The 21,885-nt window shown below is 35.0% G+C and overlaps 1 protein-coding gene across 8 annotated transcripts in view; it reads right to left on the bottom strand.

Moving 5' to 3' along the window:
• The window catches only part of Syt7 (Synaptotagmin 7), a 679,167-nt gene that overhangs the window by 27,077 nt on the left and 630,205 nt on the right, over nt 1-21,885 (bottom strand). The gene's annotated exons all lie outside the window — the stretch shown is intronic.

Genomic DNA, 21,885 nt, shown 5'->3' with positions numbered 1-21,885 from the left:
TATAATACATATAATATATATAATATATATATATATATATATATATATAATATATACAATACTTCATAAATACAAACTAAGATAAGTGTGACGATTCTGCAACTTGTTTTAGCAGGAGATCCCGAACTTTGCTCTTAAACGTATTATATAAAACATTAGAGGAGCTCGTGGCTTAGTTTACAACAGCCGCACGGATCGATCTCTGAGGTTAAGCTACGCTTGCCGAGGTAGTTCCGTGGATGGGTGACCACCTTATACATATCGAGTTCCTCCGTGTTTCGGAAGGCACGTTAAATTGTGGGTCCCGGCTGTCATTTTCGAAGATCTTTGACAGTCGTTAACAGTAGTCAGAAGATTGAAAGTCTGACAACCAGTCTTACCGAAGGGTATCGTGTTAATACCCAAGTAACTGGGTTGTGGAGGTCAGATAGGCAGTCGCTCCATGTAAAACACTGGTATCCAGCTGCATCCGGTGAAACTGGAAGCCGACTCCAACATAGTTTGGAACAAAGGCTAAGCGAATATATATATAAAATATTAAATCATATTAAAATTTTGTTACAGCAGAAAAAAGGAGGTTTTAACTAAAATATTTTCTAAAGGAATGTTCGTAAGTGAAAAATTTTCTTCAAGAACTTTAATGAATTATATCATAAAATATCTTTGGAACTCGACGTCATTCCACCTTCCCGGGTTTATAGTAGTTGAGTCAGTAGATTAATTCGTAAATCAACACCATCTGCAGATAATATTCGCCTGTTCTAATGAAAATTTTCAAGAGATGACACCGTTTTTTATTCATATTTGGACTTAATATAGCAACAGGTCCTAAACTCTCTCTCTTCCATGCTATGAATCCCATATGGTAGTGGGGTCAGCCTTCTTGGTCTTTCTCCTCCACTTCGCTCTGTCCTCGACATCGTCTTCGGAAACCTCACACTCACTCATGTCTTTCTGCACTACAGTTTCCCATCTAGTTTTGGGCCGTCCTCAATGGGTCCTAAACGCGATTGAAAAATAAAAGTTAACTTCGATACCTTCGATTGCATTACATCTCATCGAATCGCGTGATGCAATAAAATATTTAAGACCCGTTGCATTATAGTGTGTCAAAAATCATAATATTGCGTTTGATATTTAACATCTTATCTTAGGGGTGGGGGTGCCAGCTAATAGTCGGCAGACAATTCGACCTTTATTGATATGTGGTAGCCCCTTCTTTGCTACTCTAGGCTATACATCTAGATGCAGAGCCTATAATCTTCTGGTTTGGAGTACCTGTATCTTAGATCTATTATTTTCCTTCCTAAAGCCATTGAGCCAAATAACCCTTTAATGAATGCAACTATCTGCTTTAAATGTAAGTGAATGTGGGAAACAAACTACAATTTAAATTCCCTTCTATTTCCATTCAAAGCGTACAAATTACAAGAATCTTTACAACCTGTATGCGAGTTCGTATCGAACAATTTACATTTACAAATTGTTTTGAAAACGTTTCTATTAGGTTCTGAACTATGCTTAGAGGGATAGGATTTTAATTAGAAATACATACAATCGCTTTTCCTTTAGGTATATTAGTTTTTGTAAGCTAAATAGTATTTTTTTTGTTTTTGAAGTGCTAACTAGTGTTAACAACTGCCGGGCGGATCGATCTCTGAGGTTAGGCTACGCTTGTCTTTTCTAAATTTTTCTGTGGATGGGTGACCATCTTTTACGTATTGAGTTCCTCCGTGTTTCGGAAGGCACGTTAAATTATGGGTTCCGGCTTTCAATTCCGTAGGTCTTTGACAGTCGTTAACTGTAACAGTACTCAGAAGCTTGAAAGTCTGACAACCAATCTTAGTGTTATAACCCAACTTCCTGGGTTGTGGAGGTCAGATAGACAGTCGCTCCATGTAGTACACTGATATTCAGCTGCATTCGGTGAGACTGGAAGCCGACTCCAACATAGTTTTGAAAAAAAAGCTAAGCCATGATGATTTTGAAGGGCTAACATTGTACTTGATCAAAAAATTGTATATGATATCTCAAAAAAGGGATGACTTCAGGTATAGCAAGATCAGCCAAGTAATCTGTTTGTTAATTTATCTATATAAGTATGTATTTAGAAGTATATAAGTATGTTTATCAGTTATTTGGTTACTACAGTAGCTACAACTACTCTGCTTACTTTGGAATCAGATGACCGTGTGTGAGTTGTCCAATGATATTTATTTATTTACCTAGGAACATTCAAGACTGCCTGCCATCTCTGTTTAAGCAATGTGTTGTATTGTATGCTACATTCTTACAAAAATGAATTTTTATTTGCCCAAATTACATTCGATCGGAGCCGCGTCGTTCTGTTAGTATTGAATAAAACCTTGCCATTTCGTTTACAGAATATATTTACGTACATTTACCGTGACAATGTCATTATCCTGCACCCTCAAGGAACGTACATCCCGGAAAAGTATCTTATACGTGACGCCTTATACTTTCTTAAGAGCAATATTTTACAATAACTGACAATATGACGGAGTTTGTTTTGCTAATGTAAAAGTGTCAGGCGCTTTGTTTTTAAAGGTTTTTTTTTGGGGTGGAATATAATAATATTATGTTCATATGCCAATAATATTACGCCTGTTATGCCCAAAGGTGAAGGCAGAGGTGTATGAAATACACATAAGTTTGGCCATTAACAGGCCATTGCCAATGACCTGCTCGTCGGCCAGTGTTTCCTATACCGAAAAGTCAGGCATTCCCGCATTCTAATCAATATCTATACTAATATTATAAAGCTGAAGAGTTTGTTTGTTTGGTTGAACGCGCTAATCTCAGGAACTACTGGTGCAACTTGAAAAATTCTTTTAGTGTTAGATAGCCCATTTATTGAGGAAGGCTATAGGCTACATATCATCACGCTACGACAAATAGGAGCAGAGTACCAGTAAAAAGTGTTTCAAATCGGGGAAAATTCACCCATTCTCTCTTATGTGATGCAAGCCAAGTTGCGTGGGTCAGCTAGTATTACATAAAACTCTTCAATTATTGGGTGACTGACTGATGGACAACGCACAGTCAAAATTGAAAGTTAAAGCTATGAAGAGTGACGAGCATTAAGAGAGGATTTTCGAAAATTTCCCGAAGGAGGTAACACTTTTATATGAAAGATCAACAATGAAAAAGTGTTGTACAAAAGGAAACACTAAAGTCCACGCGGGCAGACAAGAAGTACATATATATTATAAGGAAACTTGCAACGCGAGAGTTAAAAAGTTATAGTTGATAATGCATTTCAAAGCTTCGTATATAATAAATGGAATTATGTTTCTACGTGACTGTACAAGCTTATAAATTAAAAATTATTACATTTCTCGCATAGAATTCGCATACATTTAATGAAGTTGTACGTTTTCGTTATTTTCGGACGGACTCGGAATGTAGTTATGAGGTGCTAGGGTTGGCACGCATAAGCTTACATCATCCAGAATTGTATAATATATTGCGATGGATTGGGGGCAATTTACTTTTTTTAAATTTTATGGATAATTAAAGATTTAGCTTTAAAAAAGATTGAATAAGAGATTAAACTTTGCACATGAAACCGCGTAGTTTAGGAAGTTATCGAACAATTTTTCACACAAAATAACTATGTTTAATCTTCATAAACAAAATAAAGAATTGTATGTACGAACATGACTTTAGAACAACTACACCGAAATAAATAGTTATTTTTCTATGAGTTCGTAAGCAATTTTTAGATCACGGTTTGTATGGGATCGACGGGATCCAAATTCCCACGGGAATGGGACAAACGTTACTTTAAATACGCGCAGACGAAATATAGTTACAAATAAACTGTGTTAATATAACTGTATGTTTCACATTGAAATGCCACCCCTAAGTCCACGTGGTGGTAACTGATAAAATATTCTAAGTAATTTCAGTGTAGTGCACACGTTCGCTAATTCGTTCACGTTAAGTGCTTGCCGTAATTTATATACTTTGAAGTAAATTTTGAGGTCCATTAAAACATTACATACTCTGCCGAATCAACTTTGTATTCTACAGTCGTTCTTTACCTCGTCTTGGGTTTGATTCCCAAATGTAACAATTGTTATTTTGTTTGTCGTATGGTTAGTGATCAAGTTGGCCTAAGGCCAAGTGTCAAAGTTGTTCAAGCCGCCCGAGAAGCCTTTGACATGGCTTAACGACTGTTATCTTAGTAGACAACAGCCGGGACCGACTTTTTACGTGCCTTCCAAAGCACGGAGACGCCCAGCTCAAATACCACTATGCTTGGTTGCTTAACCCTCAGTTCGTTTACCGACCGGCGAGCGCAACTGGCTATGGGAAATAGGTACTTTCAATTTTTTACACTATTGCATACTATACCTCTGGGCGTAGGCAAAGGTGTATAGAAATAAAAACTTTTTCGCCTTTAATGCAGGGTGTTAGGCAGACGGCTGTTCAAACGATACAGGCATTTGGTCTGGGCTGCTGCCACCATGTTTGTAAACGCTAACTTAAATTAGGACTTACCATAGATATGATACTTTACTTTATGTTTTATTAATTAATTATTATTAATATTAAGTAAGACCTAATACTTGCTGTAGTAACCATAAGTAACAGTATCGCTCAAAATGAGGCTCTCATTGAAAACGAGCGCTGCAATATCTTCGTGGTATTGCAGCATATAGCTGAATGAGGGCCTTATTGTTGGCAATACGTGCACATATTGTTCTCTTTTTTTATTGTTTATATTTGTTTATTGCCAACAATACAATTATTTCCATTCCATTTTCATTTCATTTCACTTTATTTTTTTAGACTAAAAGCAATAAATTAGCGATTTTTGTAGTAAATAGGCACGTTGTTTCAAAGGGTATGTAATTAAGAAGTTTTTGTGTATATTTGTTACTGTTTCACGAAAAAACTACTCAACAGATAAAAAGCCATTGGGTAAGTACACAGATAGTTCATAACCTGTAAACACTTAGGTACACAATACTTTTTATCTAAGGAAACAGAACCGCAAGGAAAAGCTAGTTATTCCTATCGTTATTCCCTTTACGTCTAACTGCCAATAATTAACTAAAAGGTCGGTTAATGGATAAATCGATCATTGTACGTGCTTAGAGACGATGCTCTGTCTCTTTCGCTCTTGAAGGAAAAGCTTCGGGATAATGTCTGCTATCTCGTTCTAGCAGTAATACAGGTCAAACGACTCGAAATTGATGACAGGTTTGGATTAAGGATTAATTTTTATATTGAACAAGCTTTAGGCCCTGGCTTCGTCCGGGTTTAGCACAACTTTTGCGTTTTTTTTTTCAGTTGCGCTCACCGGTCGGTAAACGATCTGTAGGTTAAGCAGCCTTTTGCGCGGTCATTCCATAGATGGGTGACCGCATAGTGGTATATGAACTGGGCGTCTCCGTGCTTCGGAGGGCACGTAAAAAGTCGGTCACGATTGTTGTCAATCAAGATAACAGTCGTTAAGCCACGTCTAAGGCCTTACTAATATTATAAAATGGTTGAGTTTGTTTGTTTGTTCTTGTTTGAACGCAATAATCTCAGGAATTACTGGTGCGAATTGATTTTTTTTAACCAGTAAAAAATGTGACAGATACGGGGAAAATTATGAGCAATTCTCTCTTATGTGACGCAAGCGAAGTTGCGCGGGTCAGCTAGCTATTACAATTTAATATTATGTGTACAAGTCACGAGAGTTTAAAATCGTTAAAATTATTTCAGCTGTAAAAAACATAAATAGAAAGAAACTACCCTTTTTCGTAGTATTTTTCACTAAAACTTCAAACCGAAAAGCATTTTAGCCACGTTTTGCGGAATTGAAAAGGCAATAGCCCAATTTTCAATACGTGTGTGAAAATCAATGTATGCCTTCAAAAGAGTTTTGAAACGTGGAAATCTTTTCAGCAAAATTGTTGGTATTTATGATATTAAATTTAATATTATATTGAAAAGTGCGGTTACAGTTGCTTGTATGACGCAACGGTAGTATGTGAAAAGCAAACATACAAACATACAAAAAATGACACCTTTTTTCTTAGGAGTCCCTACCCTTACTGCATTTAGGGATTACACAATATTGTTTCAAGTGGAAATCGAACTTATGACATGTAAGCGCGAATATCATATTTCCATTCTTCCAATATTCCTAAGGAAATTCCCTTTTTTTTACAAAATCTATTCTGATACATATTTTTGATCAACTCGGGATTCGAACCCGAGACCTTTACTTATAATTTTGTAAGGATCGTACCAAGTGGCGTTCTTTAGTCTCTGCATACCCCTGTGGGAAAAATGCCGTGATATTATGTACATATGTAATTCACGACATATTTTTTTTATATACTACTAATAAAGTATTTTTTAAAGTATCATCTTTAACGCTAACTGTTTGTAACATAAGCGTTATATCGCTCACTTGCGACGATAATGTTACATTTCGAAAACCTCAATTTTACAGTATACCATTTTTAAACTTTTGATCGTCGCTACACTGCAATAGTTGCGTCACTTTCTCTCGTTACGTCGCCATTTTTGAAGTAAAAAATATGGCGTTTTTGTAGAATAAAGAGCGCATTATGGCGGTTTCGAATAACTAAAAATAAAAAATTTGAATTTTTCGAATTATCACATTGTCGTCGCAAGTGAGCTATATATATGAATACCGTGTATTCGCTTATATCTTAAACCCTTGTTAATACTACACAGTTTTGGTATAAACGTAGTATGAATAATTCAACTCGCCTTCACTCTAACAAGATGTTTTAATCATTGACATTTACGGATAATGAGATAATCTTATGCGTGGAATAGATAACTACTGATAGTATAAGATCCCGTTATACAACAACTTTCGCCGAACTTAACGGTAAAAATATATTTTTTTATCAAATAAAATATGTCAATAAATATTAGGTCGGGGAAAAAGTTTTTTCGCATTATAGTATGTATGAACTTGTAATAAAATCTTTTTTCTACACAAAAAAGCTCGATATTTGGGTACCTCACGAGCTCACTGAAAGAAACCTAATGAACCGTGTACTCATTTGTGATTCTCGAAGCCACAGAGATTTTATTTCAAGTTCATACATACTATAATGCGAAAAGACTTTTTCCCTGACCTGATATATTGCGAATGGGCTGTCTATAACATTTTAATCCAGAATAACATAAATTAACAATAAAATTATTTTTTACAATTAATTTTATTTAATCTAGCTTGGTTACTGCGGGTAAAACCACAGACAGAAACTAGTTACAAAACCAATATGGCCGTTTTCACACAAACTCAGACAATCATTATCTCTCCTCAATATAAGGCCATATTATTTCAAAAGCTCTCAATGGCCCATGTGCCTGCATTATTCATGAAATTCATTGATTATGCCACAGCATTTTGCGATGTTTTCACAAAATTATTCGATTTGATTCGTAAGTAATATTATGTTAATTGAGCTTTTTTCATGTCTTATATGGTGAGGTAAGCCGCGCGGATCGATCTCTGAGGTTAACGCACGCTTGCCGAAGTTGTTCTGTGGATGGGTGGCCATCTTATACCTACCGAGTTCCTTCATATTTTGGATGGCACGTTATATTGTGCGTCCCGGGTGTCATTTTCAAAGATCTTTGACAGTCGTTAACAGTAGTCAGAAGCTGGAAAGTCATTTTTTCGAAGAAAGAAGAAGTCTTATTGTCTTTTTCGCTGTTGCAGCGGAACCGCTTAAGAAACTTTGGTAAAAATTAGCTAGAAGATAGTTTTTAACTTGCTTAAACGAAGACTACAGTTTTATCCCTTTAATAATCCATTTGACGATATATTGTTGATCTAAATCCGGCCTCCAGAAAAACACTATCCTCATGTACAATTTCATCCAAAACGTTTTTGCAGTTTAGTTGTGAAAGCGTAAAATCTTAACTTGGGATGAAATGTAGACTGTAGTCTTAAGCCTTATATTACCCATCTGAAGATTGCTTTTAAGACCAAATTTAGCCTCCAGTATTAATCTATCTTCATTCAAATTCTCATCCAAATCGCTTAGGCATTTTAGTTGTGGAAGCGTTACAAACATACAGACAGACTTTTCCTAACCAAACCTTAACCTTTTATAATCATACGGGTAAGTGACACTGTATTTCGAAGCACCTTACACGGTATCATGTAACACGCTTAATCTTGCGAACTTTGTCCAAAGTTATATTAAATTTGCTAAGTTTGTGTAGTACGTGTTCAGTATGTGCTGAAGATTTGTTGCGAAATGTGAGCGGTAATAAAGCTTTTCTATGGCTTTTTTTAAGTTAATAAAACATCATGGTGTTAACGTTTTTAAACTCTCACGATTAGTATCTATACTATCTATACTAATATTATAAAGCTGAAGAGTTTGTTTGTTTGTTTGTTTGTTTGTTTGTTTGAACGCGCTAATCTCCGGAACTACTGGTCCGATTTGAAAAATTCTTTCAGTGTTAGATAGTCCATTTATCGAGGAAGGTTATAGGCTATATATCATCACGCTACTACCAATAGGAACAGAGTACCAGTGAAAAATGTTACAAAAACCGGGAATATTTTGACCCATTCTCTTTTATGTGACGCAAGCGAAGTTGCGCGGGTCAGCTAGTACATAAAATTATCGAAACGTCGGGTCATCAAATAAGGTATCCTAACCTTTAATTTTCAATCGCGTTTAAGACCCGTTGCATTATAATATTACATTATGGTGTTGTATGACAATAATATAATTAAAGTCTTCATTGCACAGTGGTTAAGGTAGCCATAGCTGCCATTGCGTCGGGAGGTCGCCGGTTCGACTCCCACACGGAACAATTATTTGTGCGATCCGCAAATAATTAATTTATTGTTTTGGGTCTGGTTGTACGCAGTGTCCGTTGTTTGTATGTTTGTTAGAGTCCCCGCGACACAAGAGCAATTCTTAGTGCGGGAGTTGCCTTTTTTGATAAGAATAATTAGAGAGAAATTTAAGTGATAGAGTGTAATTTTTTTATATATTACATCTTTATTTATTAAACTGTCGCACAGCTGGGCAAGGGTCTTGTTAAGTGAGGGAGGGACTTATTCTTAAATCTAGTCTCTATACCAAGATGCGGTCGTACATATTTTCAAAATTCTGATTCTGATTCTGATTTACAGAAAACTTAGAGAGGTTTCATCACAATGTTTTCCTTCACCGTTCGAACAAGTGATAACAATTTCTAGCACAAATAGCTTTGACAAATAATTCAGTGTTTTATTTTCCATTTTAATCTTATTTCCTTCTTTTTCCCTTTTTTGAACCAACTTTTTGAAGTCAGTTTAATACTAAAATACAATTTTACAAAATAACAACCAACACTTAACACTTAAAAGTATATTCTAAGCTACGTTTATTACTTTACAACGCTAACAGTCGTTAATAAAACATTATGTATTTGTACATAAAAACTTTGTGAACATTATACTAAGGTAATGCTGAGAAATTGTGTACAGACTCGTGTATAGGGTGGGATTGCGATAAGCGTAACGTTTGCCGCTGACTGTAAAAATTTAGAGTAGTGAATGTGGTTGTGAGAATGCTTGTATGCATAGTCGTAATTGATGTTTTTTTTAAACTCATGACTGTCCCACCTAAGTGACAAGGGTTGTACACCATTTTTTAGACATTTTTTATTATTTTTTATTATGCCACATTAAAGAATAATAATAAATTTATGAATATGCATCCTTAATTTTTTCCCTTTCAAAACCAACCCCTATTTTATTTTTTTTATTATATCGCATTAAAAAAGACCGACCTTATTTTTTTTCCTTTCAACACCAACTCCTATGATTTTTAAACCATTTTTAGTAATACTTTTATGGCAAATCGTCTACCGGGCTAGCTAGTTAAATGATTAAAAATTCCTTTTAAACTACTATTTTCACAAGCATTATACATTCAAACATACCAAAACTTCCTATTTACATGTTCAGTATTTTATTTTGACCTCAAAAAGAAACCATACCTTAGGGACTACAGTTGGACTGAATTTCATTTGAAAAATTCACTTGTACATACAAAATGCTGAAATTTCAGGAACTTTTTACGCGGATGTTTCAGAGATGGGTGGCCGATATAATGGCATTTGAGCTGGAACGTCTCTATACTTTGGAGGGCTTGCAAAAAATCCCAGTTGTTGTCAATTATGATAATAATCAATAAGGCAAGTCAAAGGCTTCAATGCATTTTAAATTAAGTAAATTAAAATATTTTTTTTTCAAAAATAGCTTATGTCTGTATTCATGTGTTTAACTACCTTTCCGCTAAATAAATTAAAGTATTTCATATAGATCAGACCTACAGTTTTGTTGTAAAAACTGAAAAACAATAACACTTTGAAGTAGGCGTAACTTTAAAGCTCACAGTTAGCAGCAAATCCTACGCTTAATACGACACAAACCTGAAACGTATCTTTTCATCCCTGTAATTATCAGGGGTGTTCACGAGGAATACTAATTGGCCTGCTTAATTGTAGACAGTGAAAAAGGCATGTTTTGCTGATAAATGTTTACGATGTGCCTGTAAATAAATACTTTGAATTGTTTTTTTTAGTCCAGGTTTTACTGCTCTCTGTGTTCGAAAGGAGATCAAAAGAATAAAAAAAATAGAGACCTGTGTGAGACCTGAAAGACTTGAGCTTAGAGATTCATTGTAGCCGTTCGGTAGTTCTAGAGATTTGTGTGTTTAAAAAAACACAAATATCAACTCTTTGTAGACTAACCCCCGTTTTCTGAGTACATTTAGCGGTAGTTTATCTATTCAATAGCGTTTTTTTATATGAGCTTTAACGCTATTGAATAGATAAACTATCGTTAAATGTACCTCAGAAACTGGGGGTAAGTAAATAATATATGTGCTATTTTTAATTAAATGGTAGTGGTGACTTTTAATTATTATTAGGGTAAAATAAAAACAATAAACTTCGCGATAAATCTCATCATAATCAATTTAGTGGTTTAGTCTAAAAACATAAAAGAAAGACTTACCCCCGGTTTCTGAGGTACATTTAGCGGTAGTTTATATATTCAATAGCGCTTACACTCATATAAAAAACACGCTATTGAATAGATAAACTACCGCTAAATGTACTCATAAATCGGGGGTTAAGCATTTATAATGTTATTGGCTGACGCGCATTTCACTTACATTTTTATAAGGTTCTATTCTATATTTTAAGTCGGAAACGAGAAAAAAGTAGCCTTTTGACCAAGAATAGCGGTGACTCGTTTAAAAAAAAATTGTTTAGTATCTTTGACTCATAGTCTTAAACTATCTCCATACTAAATTTCATCAAAATCAATCCACCAGTTTAGCCGTAAAAAAGTCACACACAGACTTTCTCCCATACAAAACAGATTTGATACATAAAACCGTAAGTTAGCGAGAATTCCACCTGTATGTTCGTGAGAGATGTTTTATATAACCCGCGATGAATAATTGAACCTTGTGTGGTACGTGCCTTGGTTGATAACAGCGGTTAATGGTTGCTATACAAATAGTGGGGAAGAGATTCCCTTTGTTTTGCTTTCAGATATTTTATTTATTAAAGGTCGTGCATTTTGGCAGGTTTTATTAGAAGATACTATCTCAATTGACAACTAGTGTACGTCAAATTGATGGTCAATATACATTGCTGCTTTAACGTAATACGTTAATCAATATAATCTAAGGGAGCAAGCAATGTATAGCAAAGTAGCTTTCGAATTGTTGTCAACTAAGATACGATCCCGAGTTCGATTCTCGGGTTGGGGTACACCTTCGGGTACAACAGGCGTGATATTATGTATGTATGTATGTATGTATGTATGTATGTATGTATGGACGTATGTATGTATGTATGTATGTATGTATGTATGTTTGTATGTATGTTTGTATGTATTTATGTATGTATGTATGTAATGTATGTATGTATGTATGGACGTATGTATGTATGGACGTATGTATGTATGTATGTATGTATGTATGTATGTATGTATGTATGTTTGTATGTATGTTTGTATGTATTTATGTATGTATGTATGTATGTTTGTATGTATGTTTGTATGTATGTTTGTATGTATTTATGTATGTATGTATGTAATGTATGTATGTATGTATGGACGTATGTATGTATGGACGTATGTATGTATGTATGTATGTATGTATGTATGTATGTTTGTATGTATGTTTGTATGTATGTTTGTATGTATTTATGTATGTATGTATGTAATGTATGTATGTATGTATGGACGTATGTATGTATGTATGTATGTATGTATGTATGTATGTATGTTTGTATGTATGTTTGTATGTATTTATGTATGTATGTGTGTATGTATGATTGAACCTATGTGGAACGTGCCTCGGTTGATAACAGCGGTTAATGGTTGCTATACAAGTAGTGGGGACGAGATTCCCTTTGTTTTGCTTTTATATGTTTTATTTATTGAAGGTCGTGCATTTTGGCAGGTTTTTTTAGAAGATACTATCTCAATTATTGACAACTAGTGTACGTCAAATTGATGGTCACTATACATTGCTGCGTTGATGTAACGTGTTAATCAATATTTATAATCTAAGGGAGCAAGCAATGTACAGCAAAGTAGTTTTGTAATAGTGTCAACAGAGATACGGTCCCGAGTTCGGTTTTCGAGTCGGGGTGTAATACACCTAGCCAGCACCTTCGGGTACAACAAGCGTGATGTTATGTATGTATTTATGTATGTATGTATGTATATATGTATGTATGTATGTATGTATGTATGTATGTATGTATGTATGTATGTATGTATGTATGTATGTATGTATGTATGTATGATTGAACCCATGTGGAACGTGCCTCGGTTGATAACAGCGGTTAATGGTTGCTATACAAGTAGTGGAGAACAGATTCCCTTTGTTTCGCTTTTATATATTTTATTTATTGAAGGTCGTGCATTTTGGCAGGCCTTTTTTTATAAGATACTATTTCAATTGAGAAATAGTGTACGTCAAATTTATGGTCAATATACATTGCTGCTTTAACGTAATACGTTAATCAATATAATCTAAGGGAGCAAGCAATGTACAGCATAGTAGCTTTCGAATTGTTGTCAACTGAGATACGGTCCCGAGTTCGATTCTCGGGTCGGGGTGTGATACACCTAGCCTGCGCCTTCGGTTATAACAGGCGTGATGTTATGTATGTATTTATGTATGTATGTATGTATGTATGTATGTATGTATGTATGTATGTATGATTGAACCTGTGTGGAACGTGCCTCGGTTGATAACAGCGGTTAATGGTTGCTATACAAGTAGTGGAGACGAGATTCCCTTTGTTTCGCTTTTAGATATTTTATTTATTGGAGGTCGTATGTTTTTGGAGGGGCTCGAGGCTCAATATCAATAGCCGCACCGATCGATCTCTGAAATTAAGCTACGCTTGTCGAGGTTGTTCTGAGGATGGGTGATCATACGTCTTATAGAAGCTTGAATATTTGAACCTAACTTATTACTACTAATAATTGGGAGTGTTTGTAAATTCGTTTTGACATGTATTAAAGATTGCCGCTGTGACGCGGTCAGTAGTGAAAGCGTCTACTTTTCTAATTTGGTAAAGTGCCCGGTATATGGCTAGTCCTATTACATGGGACTAACATTGTAAATGGCGAAACGTGAATGTATTTTATACCTCTGCTTTCCTTTAGGTATAACTCAATTATTATATTTAGGCCCAGGAATTGTCTCCAGGGAAATACACAGTCATATCTCAAATCAAATCATATCCTATACAAATATATCGTCCCCGTAGAGCGAAAAATCACTAACTAACACTTAAGTGATTTTGAGATACGAGGTGTTTTACGTCTTAAATGACAAAAAAAAATATAACTTTTTTCGGAGATTAGTTATCGATGCATGAAAGGTTTTGTTTTGAAGATATATTAATTAATTATATGTTATATGTATTAAACCACGAAAATAGTATATAAATTATTAACTGTAAAGGATAATTTGTTTTACCCCAAGGTTTTCCTATTTATCTGTCACTTAGTTACTTTTCACATGTAGTTAGTTAGTTTTCGCATCAGCATTTAAATATTATACTAGTAACTAAAATCAGTTAGTTATTTTAGGAGTAAAACATATTTTACATAACTATGTCTAAATAAAATACCCAACTAAATAGACTTTGCTTATTTATTAATTTATTGCCTAATTTAAAACTAGTGTCCTATCAGTTGAAAAGTATAAAAGTAAAACAACATTCATAGGCAACATTTATTGAAAAAAAAACTGTCTTTAAGTATACAAAACCTAATTAAAACATAATGAACAAGAACACGTTACAAAATCATCAATAGAACAGCATTAATGATGTAGCCACATCATTTTCCTCTTCTTCCTCGAGCTAAGTGACGTCAGGCTCACATAGCCTATCCAACACATCGTTACTAACAGGTAAAGATTCATACCAAGGATAAAGTTCGCTTAGTATGACACCTTTGACACAAAGATTTAACAAATCTTTCCTTGCAGGGGTGTATTTACCCTAGGGCTAGAAGGGCTATAGCCCGGGCCGGTTTCCTCTCTTGGGTCTGCATCTTGTCGGGGTGAGGGGGCTTAGTAGAATTGAAAGGTTAGGGAAACAGTGATCGCGAGTAACAAAAAATTACTGCGCGTGTCCCTCTGTTTGCAGAGGACACAGGTGCGGGACAGGTGAGCCGTCAGTGGGAGGACGGGCTCAGTAGGCACTCACACTGCCCCGAGCTGACGAAGAGCCAGGCCGCTGCCGCCCTCGTCAACCGTCGGTTATCGTAAATCCGTCCATCCTTGACCAAGCGCCTTGCCTTAACCGGCTGGGTCGCGAGGAGACCACCTCTGTGAAAATCCCGAGTAACTCCAGCAGTGGCGCCCCCTTTAGGGGCCTTGCGTGGTCAGAGTTCATTCGCTTTGCGGGGACCCCCGCGCCAGAAAAACCAGACGCAAGCGGCCACTGGGGCACCTCCCGCCCTCCAGTAGTATAAGGGTCACCGCATTATGGGGCCTCTACCTCGGTGGAACGATACTTGCCACCACACTAGCGGGAACTGTTTGGATAATATAAATTTGAAAACGAACCCAAATGATGTAAGTGGGAGAGGCGAGAAGCTCAAACCCGAGAAGATCGGGGGCAAGAAGCCCAGCCGTATTGACTGCATAGCATAGTTGCGGAGGGTAGGAGCACGCCCAGTTTTAGCAAGTGTCAGACAATGACCCTAAGGACAAATTCACCATCCAGCTGGCGGACACCATCCTCACTCACCACTAGGCAGTGGTGGAGGTGGCCGACAAATCCGGTCACCTCAAGGGTGACCTTTATAAAGTCCCTCAAAGACGCTGCCAGGAACGTCAAACTGGCAGTGTCGGAGTCGAGCAGGCAGTATGCCACGAAGGAGAATTTGGCGCGTCAGGCCCAGAATTATCGCTTGCAAGAGGAGGTCGATCACATGTCACAAACCAGGGGCAGCGTCCTCAGCTGTACCTGCTAACGCATTCGCCACGCCACCGCCACCGCACAGCAGCTCATAGGTCTCCGGACCAAGGAGAAGCAGGGTAAACAGCCGCGTCTTACAGTGCAGTGGCTTCCAAACCGCCGTTCACTAAACCGACGGCTGCCAAAGAGTAGCAGTTCGTCGGGAAAAATAGCAAGGCGCCCAAGGCTACGGAAACCGACAAAAAGGGCAAGAAAATCAAAATCAAATCATTTATTCATTTAGGTCAAATATTGACACTTATGATAGTCGTTACAATTACTGAATCTACCACTAGCTCGGAAAGGGGGTGGAGCCTTATGAGAAGAGCTAGCAAGAAACTCACGGCCACTCTTTTCAATCGCCAAAAGTTTTACAATGTGGTTGATACAATAATTGATCATGCGAGGAGCTGCCAACAATCAGCGATATAGACTTAACGTCAATTAAGGAAAATGAATATAGTTAGGTTATTTATTAGTCTCTGATCATACCGTATGTTGGGAGCACCTACTAGCATGTGATAATAAGAATATGGGCAACAAGTGAGCACATTGGTTGTGAACAATATAAAAGAAAAAAAGTGACAGTTTTATGATTAACATCAAATTGTATGTAACATCACCTATTTGCATCATTAAGTGCCCATATTTTACAATATTTAGACCTACTGCTACTGAGTTTATACAATTTATGGCAAAGTTCCCTAATTTCAAAGAATCCTAATCAAGCGAGCGACTATTCCCAGGAGCTATTGTCGTTTAGATACTCATCAATTCTTTAATAAAAGAAGGAGGAAGAAGAAGGCGCCCAATCTTCGGGCTCCAGCTGCAGCTGAAGGCGGCAAAAAGCGGTGCGACATATAGAGACATTATTAGGGACGCAAAGGACAAAATAAACCAAGCCGACAATGAAATAGTCCGCTTCGGGGTTGCGGCTACGGGAGCTCGAATGTTGAGCTCCCAGGGGTCAGGGACCGGAAAAGCGGATGCCCTGGCCTCTAAATTGAGGAAAGTTATCGGGGAGGACACCTTCCGAGTGTCCAGGCCCACAAAGACCGCGGAACTGAGCATTACAGATCTTGACGACTCAGCCTGCCCAGAGGAGGTGAAGGTCGATTAAAGCCGATTTAATAAATAAAATTGATCAGGACAATGTAAAAAACTAATTTGTTAAAAATGAAAATAAAGTTTAGTTTTTTCATTCCTTGGTGGGGCGGAAAGCTAGCGGAGCCCAGGGCGCGCCATCTTAAAATACGCCTCTGCGAATGACTGCAATAATGCGCGGGCGCGGCGAGGGTCCTAAGGTCAAAGGGCGTAATCTCACTAAGTAGCATCGTATCACGGGACAGTTACCAACCTTTCATCTAGTAGTGTTTTTGCTGAGTGAAAAGTAACCAAAACATTTTAATTATAATACTCTAATGTGTTATGTCATCTACAGTCAGGGAAAATATTAACCAGAACACTATAGTTAGTTGTCGTTTTTTCTTTTAAACGTCTGGTCTTAAATAATATAGCTCGAAAAATAATTAATGGTAGTTAGTTACTTTTCGCACAAAATATCACATACAATAAAATTACTAAGTCACTTTGATGAGTTTTCGCATTTCTATTTTTTAAGACATGCCTATAGGGAGTAATGCGGAAAAAGTAGATAAGGAACTTTAATGCGTAAGTATCTTTTTCAACAAAGAAGAGAAAAAGTAATCAGGTGACTTAGTTACTTGTAACTCAACTGTCACAAATCAAATATTGTACTTAATTAAGTCTCGCGATTTACATTTTTCTAAATAATTACGTTATGAATACGAGAGTAAGACAGAAATATGGAGAAAAAATTACTGATTTTATTGGTATTTATAAGTCGATTTTGAACATTTTGTTACTTAATGACTTTTCGTTCTACGGGGACGATATAAAGTTTGAACATGAAGTCAAAATTCGAGTATTTCGAAAAAACATCTCCAAAATATCTTCACAAAAACAAAACAAAGTCTCAAATTGCACATTTTCTTTGAAATTACGGATCTTCCCTTTTTCCGGATCATCGCGATCCGTAAACAATAAAAACCTTTAAGATACGACCTTTTGACATTTGCCACTTTGAAAACAGGGGCCGTATTTTGACTCAAACAAAAAGTATTAAAAAAGGGAAAGTGTTTTTGTAATTTTGGCAAATGCGCCCTGTTTGAAAACAAACTACCCTTTACATATAGGTATATTGTGTTATTAGTTGTTTGATTCTAAACGTGAAAAATGATGAAAAATTACCACCAACATAATCAATTGTTAGTATGTAACGTATTTCTTTACGTCACAATAGTCTATCCTATCTGGTCGAAATTTGAAAAGTAGAAGACCTCAGAAAAAGGAATAATATCCAACCATGAGTAACGTCGTGAGCGAAAACTAGTTGCCAAATTCCAAAAAACAAGAGGAAATAATAGTTAGTTAAATTTAGCTCAAAAATCGCGAATGTCGCCAACATACCTACTATAGTGCTATCTCTTTTACACGATAGAATTTGAGAATCGCTTTTCTCTATCTCAGTACGGTCCCTGTACAATTGACGATATTTGATCAAAAGCTGGATCGTTATTTCTTTTCGATATTCTGTTTAACAAGGAAAGCTTTGAATGTTCAGTTTGAAAGTGTATATTTTTTGTGAAATGAAAAACTTTAAGACGATCAGTTTTCAGGTAAAAAATACATTTTAAACCTCAGGTGAATGTACTTTTCCAATATTATTTTTGTAATGTAACTACTGTAAATAGTAACTATTGTTATGTCATTTTTGAAATGTACTGGGCAACAACAACAACAAAACTACAACCCTGACTTACAACCTCGTAGAGGAGTATGCAAGGTGCACGGGTGCCGGAGGATATACAAAACTAGAATTTAGAACAGCAGTACCTAACCACTCGCTGAAATGTACAAGGGACTATTACCTGAGGGGCGATTCCCTACTACTATCAACTGTCGACAATCGGATAGCTATCCAAAAAGTCTGTTTAAACACCTGATCTGTAGCGCAATTCTGTATAATCTGTACTTCCGAGTATCGAGAGTTTGACATTCAAAATGTACTGCCAAAATAGTTATTACGAAACCTGCTCCAGGCGCTGAATCAATTATCATACAACATTTTTCGATAGCTAGCCGGTTGGCGGTAGTCAATAGTGGTAGGAAATCACCTCTCGGTACCGCGATTCTCTACCACCATCGACTACCGACAACCGGCTTGCTATCTAGAAAGTTAGTCTGAATACTAATTGATCAGCGCCCCTAGTGGGAGTCGTAGGAACTAATTTTCAGTACATTTTAAATGTCAAGTTTTCGGTACTCGTTACAAGTGACTGTAGAGAATCGTGCTACTGTTCGTTACGGTTTTTATTTTCGAAAAACTCTGAGTTATTTATTATGCTCTTTATACTGGGTGCACGTCAAATCTCTTTACTAAGTTATTAGACTATGCCATGGGAATATAGCACGTTTCAAAAGTTATGAATAATTATGCGGTCGATTAAATTGTTATTTAATAATATGTCATTGTGTATCGTGGATTCCAGTCTGTGACAGTTAGTTGATAAAGAAAACTTTTTGTATCAAATACAAAATATTAAAATTAAATATTTATTATTTTCAAGCCAATACTATTTTGGTTGAAAAATAATCGTTGATTATGTTATAAAGATTGTGTTGTTATGATTGCGATATTGATTATAAGTATGTAACTATAATGTAGAATTATGTAGTAGTGATTTCTTTAGGCAGTTTAACGACAATAATTCTTATATAAAATAAACCATTTATTGATAAAAAAACTGAAATTCAATAATTTTCCTTAAAATTTCCGTTCTGTCCTTTTTTGTACATATAACACACATTTTCAGGAAAAGCCTTGTTTCTGTTATGATAACATCAATGTCTTTGCAGTCCATCACATTTATATTATTTAAATCTTCAATTAAACATGAATTATAAAAGCCCACTGCTGGGCAAGAGTCTCCTCTCGTAATGAGGGAGAGGTTAGGTCATGAATTCACCACGCTGGCCAAGTGCGAGTTAACATGAATATCAATCTTATATGAGCGACATACATTTCAGAACATAAATTAAAATTTTAATTTAATTTTCAACACATAAATTAAGTATCTAGTTAATATTTGGGAAGTTTGTTAACCGCAATTGGTTAATTATGAGCAGGTTTCGTGTGATACATTAATTAAAATGATTTTGTGACTGAAAATATATTATTAATTTTGTTATTTGATTTAAAAGCCGACGATTCCCAAATCAGTTTAATAGTAAGATATCCTTAAAGAAATGACTATTACGCGGCTAAACTATTTTTAACCTATCTGCCAAATATTGTTAGATAGTATAGAGAGATTATGTATTTTCTAATTTGAGAAAAAAATGCTATAAAACGGTATTACAATAAGATAAATATATTTTAGCGATGGACTGCAAAAACGACACATTATGAGACACATAATAAATATATATTTCTGAAACACCTATTAAACAAGTAGGAATATAATAATATAGTACTTTGGGAATATTCCGGAACATACCTAAGTTCGAATAGTAACAATATTCCAAACACGCTACTATTTTTTCGGAATATTATTTTATTTATGAAAATAATATTCCTAGACTAATTAAATAATAAAGCCGTATTTGTTAATAATTTGTTACTATACAGACTTAACTATAGTCCGGACTTAGCCCAATGTGCTATAAATATATAGTACTATAAACAACAAGTTTTGGTCCAACAACAGCCAACATTGAACATTTACTACGAACAACAATTTAAACCTTTATTGTTACTTACTGTGAATTAATTATTAACCTAAAATATTACCCATTTGTTTTTCAAAAAATAACATAGAAAGTCTAGATATTAATTTATATCATAATAAACCTAAACTATAAAGATACTATTTCTGCTTTAGTGATTGAGATCGTATTATAAATAATTATTTTGTGTTCAAATTACTCAAAGAGTGACTCTCTGATTCTACTTTTCTATTTTAAAATTGATCTTTTCCTCATTGTAAAATACTATGGTCCGCAAATTTGTATGTAGCTATTCCGTATTTTGCTTGAAATATAACAAATTTTGTAAACTCTTTGCGACGCCAAAAGTTTTTATCTAGCAATATTTGATATACTTAAATCAAAAATATAATATTAGTGTTTCTTTTACAAACCTATTAAAGCATTAAGAAGGTTTCCTATTATATTTTTTTCTTCAAATAGTATATATTTTAATTCTATAAGTTTCATCAAAAGCTTATAAAAGACTTTCAAAACTAATCATCAAACTTTTCGATCGTAAATTTATTTTTCAATTTAATTATACCTGATATTTTCTTCAGAACAAAATCTTTTGTTAATTGAAAAATATTGTTTTGTTATTTATCTCTTTTGTTAAAAACCTTTTTGGTACTTAAACTATTTATATTAGTTTTCCTTTTCCAATACAGGCTTGGTAGGATTGCCAAAACTTTGTAAAATACCCTTTAGTTGGGTAACAAATTAATACTACAAATCTATGTCTACTGTTTTCTGTTTAGTTCTAATTCTTATTTGTCGAATTTTGTAATAATTTTCCGAAAAGAAAATTCTAAAATTTTTATTCAGAAATTGTTACTGAGATTTCGTTCCAAGTAAGTTCTTAAAAAGTAACAATATTTATTTAAACATAGTTTTTTCTAATCATACTTTATTGCCAGTTGTAATTAAAAAACACTGAAATATTTCATTTTCAGCATTACTGGCATATTTTTTGCAACTTTATTCTGACGTCACTAATACTTAATCGCAATTTTGAATTATTATAGTTTAGTTTAAATAGGTATTATTTCACTCAAATAACTTCTAGTCAGTCAGATATCTTAAATTTCATAAGAATTGCCAATAATAATTGTTATGCACCAAAAATCAATCTTATACAATTACAATCACTTGTAATAAGTACTAAACATCTTTCCCATTATTTTTTTCTATAGCAACCCTACAATACTCTACATAGCGTATAGCTTATCAAACACTTCATTAATATTGCCACTCGTAAAAATGAAGCCGGCGTATTTTTTCTTATTCTTAAAATAACTCCTTTCTCTCGTTTTCATTCAAGTCGCATTTCTTGAGAGTTCATTACGCGTTATAAAAGAAACTAGGCTAAAAGTTTTTACATTAATTGCATACTTTTTGAGCTAAATCTTTAAAGTATTTTGTTTTGTTATATTTAATATTGTGTCGAGAAAGAATATTGAATAATTTTGTAGAAAAAGTCGGAAATCTTTATTTTGGCATTAATTTAATCATTTACAGACCTATAAA

The sequence above is a fragment of the Anticarsia gemmatalis genome, chromosome 28 (assembly GCF_050436995.1).
Source record: "Anticarsia gemmatalis isolate Benzon Research Colony breed Stoneville strain chromosome 28, ilAntGemm2 primary, whole genome shotgun sequence".
NCBI classification, from domain to species: domain Eukaryota; kingdom Metazoa; phylum Arthropoda; class Insecta; order Lepidoptera; family Erebidae; genus Anticarsia; species Anticarsia gemmatalis.
The sequence above is the reverse complement of the archived record's forward strand: the minus strand, read 5'-3'. Positions and strand labels throughout refer to the sequence as shown.